Below are 7,332 nucleotides of genomic sequence, written 5' to 3'. Positions count from 1 at the left end.
TTGCTGTCCTGAAGTTCCTGCCAGGGACCCAAGTAAATTAAAAAGGGCTGCCTGGGAGCGTGGGGGCCTCAGAGCAAGTTTACAGAGAATTTATAGCAGCCTACCAGGCCTTCCTGACCTGCCTAGCCACCTCCTTCACCTCTTTGGCCTAATTTCTGTTGTTATTCCCTTCCTCACTCTGATGCAAGCATGCTGGCCTTCTCGCTGTTTCTCTAACATGATGGGCACCCTCTGTTTAGAGCCTTTGCTGTATTTCCTTTGTCCCAATTGTTCCTCACCCAGATCTCTCTATGGCTTGAAATCTTACCTCCCTAAAGTCTTTACCACTCAAAAACACCTCCTCACTGCAACCTGTTCTAATCTCCCTATTTAAAATGAAAACTAACCCCAGTCTACTTTTTCTTTTCTTTCAAAGCACCTAGCGCTTTCTAAAAATACATATAACTTATTTGCTTATCATGTATTTGTGCTCATTGCCCGGCTTCCCTCCACTACAACGTTAGCTCCATTAGGGCAGGGGTTATCTCTTTTTCTCAGTGACATATTCTGACCTTCCAGGAAAGTGACTGACACAAAAAAGGCACTTGATAAATGTTGGCTGAATGAATGAGGTGGACTCAACTTCAGAGGCCAAACATTTCAACCTGCTTCTTCACAGGTGGAAGACTGAGATCCAGGGTGAGGGTGTGGCTCACTCAAGGCCAGTCAGCAAATGAGCAGCAGAGCTGGGATGAGATGCATGTCTTTGAATCCCCAGCCAGTGTTCTTTGTTCTTTCTCTGATTTGGTGGAGGGCAGAGATAACCCCTTCCAGTGTCTACTGGGGGCCAAGCACACGGCGTATCTGGGCCTCATTCGATCTTTACCTGCATCCCAGCCCAGTGACCTGCCAGGCTACTTTCTTCTCCTCACTGTCCTCTTAGCCTTTCTTATTACTGCCTCTGGGACATTCTGCCTGACGTTCCAGACTAACCCTCCCCCCTTGCTTCTCCTAAAGCTCTCAGCACATCCCCATCCTTATACTCAGGAAACATACTGAAATCACCTGGCTTGTCTTCTCTGCTTGGATGGGTGCTGCTGCTTGAGGACAGATTGCATTGGGTTCGCTGCTGTTTCCCCAGGGTCTGGAATCATGGAAGGCATTAAAAACTATTTGATGCATGAACAATGAAGTTATTTTAGTTATCTGTGCCTCACTTACTTCACCAATAAAGGAGGGCCAGTAGCATTTACTTTGCGGGGCTGTTGACAGGACTCTATGTGGCATGTAATAGGTATTCAGTTACCAGTCTTGCATCAGTCCTGTGTGGTGGGTTGTTCTGTTCTTTTAGGTGATGATTGGTCAGGTATGGCTACAAGTGGGACACAGGAGAGGCACGAGAAAACAAAATTCACTACACGCACAGATCCTTGATAGGGGGTCACTGTGTGCCACATGGTCACAGGGCGAGTGCCAGCTTTGGGTCAGGTGGGGAAGATGGGGATGAGGAGAAAGCATTAGGCCAGAGCCTTTATTGGGGTTTCCATGGCAGAGACAAGTTGGGCAGAGAAAACAGTTTAGGACTGGTTAGTTTGAATCTTTTGGGCAGGCTCTAAGCTATAGGGTGGTCCCTAGTTGCCTGGCCCCTGGCCCTTGGATGGTTAAAGCAGAGGAATATTGCCTCCTGGGGTGTAAGGGCAGGCAAGATAGAGGAGCTGAGGCTGTCGGGATTGCTTAGTTTGCACGTCAAAGCTGTGCTCCCAGCTGAGTTCTTTGTTATCTCTAAGAATCAGATTGTCCTGAGGGGCAGTGTCTCCCTGGTCAGAAAAGTTTATGATGTCAGAACATCATACTATATAGAAAACAGGAACAACAACAACAAATGCACACTGTACAGATATTACTGTCCCTGTTTTACAGTGGGGAGCTAGGGTCTTTTCAAGGTCAAGTGACTTGTTTAAGGCCATATTCTTGGTAAGTGTCCATGTGATGCCCAAACTTGAGCTCCTCCTACGATGCCTCACCCCTGACAGGCAAGGGTGGCTTATCTGCTCCTTTGGCTTTAACACTATGCAGCAGCAATTTTCTGGTTAGTTTGGGATCAAATGCCTGCCACTGAGAAACCTAAAGAAAGTGTGTAGGCCTTGGCTTACACATGTAGTGAGCTCGGTTGCTTCCACCAGCCCCGCCCCATCCTGGAAGCTTCTCTGCCTCTCCTGCAGGCCTGGTCACCGCTTGGTCGCCACTTAGAGAATTCCCTCCAGAGCTCTTGCCTGCCCTCAGAATTCCTGGGAGAGCCTCCTATTTAATTCTGCATGTGCTTAAGTCTTGGGAGCCTGGCTGGCCTCCTGTGTCTATCCTCCTCGAAGCCTTTGGTGGAGAAATCAGGAGGGAGTCAGCCTGTGTTTGCTCCCATCGTCCATTAAAATGGTGAAGTACATTGATTAACTTTGTTGTTTTTTTTCTAAATTGTGGCAAAATATACATAACATAAAACTTGCCATTTTAATGATTTTTCAGTGTGCCATTCAGAGGGTCTGATGTACATTCACCATATTGGGTAACCATCATCACTATCTATTTCCAGAACTGTCTCATCATGCCAAATAGAGACTCTGCCCATTAAGCAGCAACTCCCTGTATCTCCCTACCCTCAGCTCAGCCCCTGTTAACCACTGTTCTCCCTCCTGTGTCTATAGATTTGCCCCGTTTACATACTTCATATAAGTGGAGCTATGGGATCTTTGTCCTTTTGTGACTGGCTTCTTTGACTTAGCATGGATCAGAATTTCATTTCTTTTTAGGGCTGAATAATATTCCATTGTATGGATATACCATATTCTGCTTTTCCATTCATCTGTGATGGACACTTGTGCTGTTTCCACTTCTTGGTTATTGTGAATAATGCTGCTGTAAACATTGGTGCACAAGTATCTGGATCCTTGCTTTCAGTTCTTTTGGGTATATGCCTAGAATATCCAGTCTGAATAGATAATTCTCCAAGGAAGACATACAGATGGCCAGTAAGTACATGAAAAGATGCTCAGCACCATTAGCCACTAGAGAAATGCAAATCGGAACCTCAGAGCAACATTACTTCACACCCATTCGGATGGCTATTATCCATAAAACAATAAATAACAAGTACGGGGAGGATGTGGAGAAGCTGGAGCCCTTATGTATCGCTGGTGGGAATATAACCTCCTGGTCTCTTGGGTGCAGTGTTGGGAATAGAACGAGGGTTCTGCTGTCTGTCTTCACCCTGCCTGGGGCCGCTGGGCCTGTGCAGACACTGGCCAAGGGGATGGGATTCGGGTTGATGTCTTCAGGGCTGGAGATGGAAGAGGCTACTGGGTGCCTTGGGCCTTCAGGTGAGCTAAGTCACGGTTCATAGGGGAAGAGTGAGGCTCTGGTGCCATCATCCTTGCCCAGAGGCAATATCTCTAGGGCTGGAATGGGGCTGGGGGTGAGGGTGGTGATAGGGGATGAAGTCAGAGAGGAGGCAGGTTTGTGAGAAGTAAGGTCGGTTATAGCATACAACCATTATGGGCTGGCAGAGCACTGGTGGGTAGTCTACTTGGGTGGGAGAGGGCCAGGTGTCTGCTATCCTGTAGCCAGGCTTCGTGCCCTCTGCACTCATGCCTCTGTATTTCCGGGAAACTGGGCCAATCCAATGGCTCTGTCCTCACATCTTCACCCCCCATTCCACATCGGGGTGCTGATGCTTAGTAGTGGGCAGGCTTGTGTGTGCACATGTGTGCAGACCTGAGACAGGAAACGGGGTCATTGGTGTTCCATTTTCACCAGATAGAAAGTTGGTGTTGTTTCCCGGCCCAGTCTCTGAGTTCTGCTTCTTCATGGCTCAGTGAAAGGGCACTGGACTAGGAGTCAAGACAGATGAGATCTCATCTTGGGTGTACCCTTTGCTAAGTGAAAAGGGGATTTAAAGGATAAGGAGAGGCTCATACTTGAGCAGGAAGAGGCTCTCCCTCTTTCCTCTGTCAGGGGAAGGAACAGGGATCTGCTTCCTAGGTTTGTTTCTGCTGAGCATCACGGTAGCTACTGCACACATCATAATTTAGTCAGTACCTTAAAGGTATCAGCAAGCACCCTTTGTTTAGGAATTTGTAAAGACAACAAACAGATGAGCTAAGAAGCAAGCCCATTGTATTTCGTTTCCTCCAACAGTTAACCTAATCACAGCTGTACCTACATCAGCCACATACGATATGATACAAGGCTCCGCTTCAGGGAGGGCTGTGTGCTGTCAACCTTGACTCCCCTGGGTGACATTGACCTCTTTAGACACAAGCGATTTAAGCACCATCCAGTTCCCCTGTCCCCTGCCTTGTCATGATTATGCATATTCTGCTAACCCATTTCTGCTTCCTGTGCCGGCTCATGATGTGCTCAGCTCCACGCTGATGATTTCCTTGTTCAGAGCAGATGCATCCCCAACCCAAAGCTCTCAGGTATGGCTGCTTTGTGGGGAGGCATCAAAGTTTAGCCTTCAGATTCCTGAGGTTTCATTACTAGGTTTCTGGGTTTCTAGGTATTTCTAATCCTATGTGCTACTGCAGATATTGATGTAATAGGGAAAGAGTGGAGGTTTGTTATTCTTTGGTGGGAGGGGATAATCAAATTCAGTATCAGCTCCGTGCTCACTTGGGCCCCAGAGCCAAGTACAGCAGAACAGGTGCCAGCACAGGCTGTGGCTTCAACACAGACCCCACTTCATCTTACTGTTTTGCCAGGATGATCCCCATTGCTCCGAGGGCCTGGGTGGACCACGTCAACTGGCTAGGGCTGGACAGGTGGATACTCTGAGACTAAGAGTGGGTGTTGGGTCCTCTGACATTAATTTAGCTTGGCCATTTTATTATTTTATTTCATATGGTGTTATTTTCTTTTATGTCATTCCATTTTATTTTACAGGCTGTGTTGTTTTTGCAAACGACCTCCCACCTGGCTCTCTGCAGTTATTCTTGAACAGCTGTAGTCCCGGGGAAGTCCCCTCTCCAGAGGTATCTGGCAGAAAGGGGAGCATATGTCAGGGGGCTGGGGAAGCTGGCAGAAACCTCTTTTGTTCAATATTTTATTAGAGTCCATGTAGCAATGTATATAAAGTAAGTCCCATGGTGGGAAAATTTGGAATAAATTACTGCCTGCAATTTCCTGTTTGGCATTGATTTTACAGATTGGAGACTCGAAATGGGAATGGCCTGGTATTATTATGCCAACATCAGTATTGAAGGTCCCACAAATCCCTTGCAAATCCTACACTGTCAGAGCCACATGGAGCCTAAGAGACCAGTCAGTCGAACCCCACATAATATGGATGAAGCTCAAAGAGCCAGGAAGGCTGGAGGCCACATGGGGAAGAAGGACATAATCTGAACGATGATATTAGTTCAGCTTTCACGTCCCGAGGCACAGATTTTAATAGGTGTGAAAGATTGTTTTAAGGCAGCCAAAGTCTGTTATTACTTACTGAGAGTCCCCATCAGAGCGGTTGGCCTGCATTTTCTCTCCATGTTGTTCCTTAATGCGTGTTTCCGGCCCTGTTTTGAGACACTTTGGATTCTTTGATTCCTCTGGCAGGCATAGGTAGCTTTAACAGAGAGCTGTTCTGGGAGGAAAAGCGCCCAGGGCCTGGACAAGCCCATTCCCCAGTGGGACACTCACTTTTGTCCTCTGTGATATGGGGTTGGCAATCCCTGACCTGCCTTTGTCACAGGTAACAGATAGATGTCACAGGTAAATGGAAAGGCCTCCTTTGTCACAACAAAGCCAGGACCTGGGCAGGTTTAGTCCCATCTAACACGGCCAGCTCACCTCTTGAAATTGTCTCCCGAAGTCTTACCATCCCCAGGCATGTCACCTCCGGCTCCTCAATGCCAGAACGTCAGCAGGAGAGGGAAGCTGCCTTTGTTATGCTTGCCAAGGGAATCTCATGCTGCCTGAGTGTCTGTGTGTTCTCCTGTGTCTGCCCACTTCCTTTCTACTCCACTGCCAGTGATTGTATTAGGTTCCCTTTTCCATACCCTATAGAGTTGTGTTTGTTTTCTACTGGTATGTAACAAGTTGCCTGAAAATGTAGTAGCTTAAAACAGCAATAATCATTTTTTTTTTTTTTTCTCTCTCTCTCATGATTTCTTTGGAGGCAGAAATTCTGGAGCGGTGTGGCTGGATGGTTCTGGCTCACGGCCTCTCATGAGGTCGTGGTCAGATGCAGCCAGGGCTGTATCCATCTGAAGGCCTCAGTGGACCTGGAAGGTCTCCTCCCAAGGCGGTCCATTCACATGGCGGGCAAGTCGGTGCTGCCGATTGGCAGGGTGTCTGTGCCCCTCCACAGGGCAGCATGAGTGTTCTCACATCATGGCAGCTGGTTTCCCTCAGAGCAAAAGGTCTGAGTCCAAGGGAGAAGTTGAGAGGCTTTAAGGCCTACCTGATTTTCTGGTCACTCTGGACCAACCCTGAGGCCGTGTAAGAAGGGACCACATGGGGGCACGAATACCCGTGGGGTCATCGGAGTTTGGCTACTTCAGTCTACCTGCTGGCTCCTGATGATTCCTATATTTCCCACATGAAAATACACTCACCTCTTTCCAAGGTCCCCACGTCTCATTATGCTGCAGCATCAACTTGAAGTCCTAGGCCTTGTCATCTAATCAGGTCCAGGTTCAGATGAGGCTCCCCGGATGAATTTCTCAAATACAGCTCTTCCTGTAGAGTTCCTCTTGATCTGTGGGCTTGTGAAATAAAGGAACACGTTACCTTCCCTCTACATAATATGCAACAGTAGGACAGGCATAGGATAACTATTGTAGGTCCTCTTATAAAAAAAAAAAATGAGAGGGGAAAATGGGAGATACACTGGGATCCTTAGCAAGTCAGAAATTCTACTGGGTGCATGGGTCTTTTCTGGATTAGAACTCAGCACGACTGCTTGGGGATGGTTCTCGATGGCTCCTGGCTCTACCCTCTGGGCTCAGAGGCAGCAGCCCTCCAAGCCAGGCTCTCTTTTCCATAAGAAATGGTAGTTGTTTGCAGCTAAGTCTTTTCCTCAGTCTGCTTTCTTACAGGAGGTTGGAGGGCCAAAGACCTATTATCATTTTGCACTGCCGCTCTACCTTTTAGTCTAAACAGGCAGTGTTTCAGACAATGTAGTCATTTTACAATCATTGTGAGCTTTCTGTGAATCTTATGGGCACTTACTCCTTAGATAAAAGTCACAACCACACATATCAATGAGACTAGCCTCTTTCTACCGTGAGTTTTCTGGAAGGCTGCTGTGGGACACCACACTTAAGATTACCAGAAGCCCTATTGTTTATTGGTAAGGATCTATGA

At 47.5% G+C, this 7,332-nt stretch overlaps 1 long non-coding RNA gene across 2 annotated transcripts; it reads right to left on the bottom strand.

Moving 5' to 3' along the window:
* Window positions 1-1,056: 1,056 nt before the first annotated feature.
* On the bottom strand, window positions 1,057-6,770 carry LOC147576657 (uncharacterized). Of its 2 annotated transcripts, none has more exons than XR_015241018.1 (3): window positions 6,582-6,770; window positions 1,201-1,351; window positions 1,057-1,123 (listed from the first exon to the last, which is right to left on the bottom strand). It is a non-coding gene; the product is annotated as an uncharacterized LOC147576657 (long non-coding RNA). The 2 variants fall into 2 exon arrangements; XR_015241019.1 differs by lacking the exon at window positions 6,582-6,770 and adding an exon at window positions 5,471-5,657.
* Between the last annotated feature and the right edge of the window lie 562 nt (window positions 6,771-7,332).

This window comes from Puma concolor, chromosome D1 (genome assembly GCF_028749965.1).
Source record: "Puma concolor isolate L17-30 chromosome D1, mPumCon1.1.hap2, whole genome shotgun sequence".
NCBI lineage: Eukaryota > Metazoa > Chordata > Mammalia > Carnivora > Felidae > Puma > Puma concolor.
Note: the sequence above shows the minus strand (reverse complement) of the source record. Positions and strands in the feature narration are given on the sequence as shown.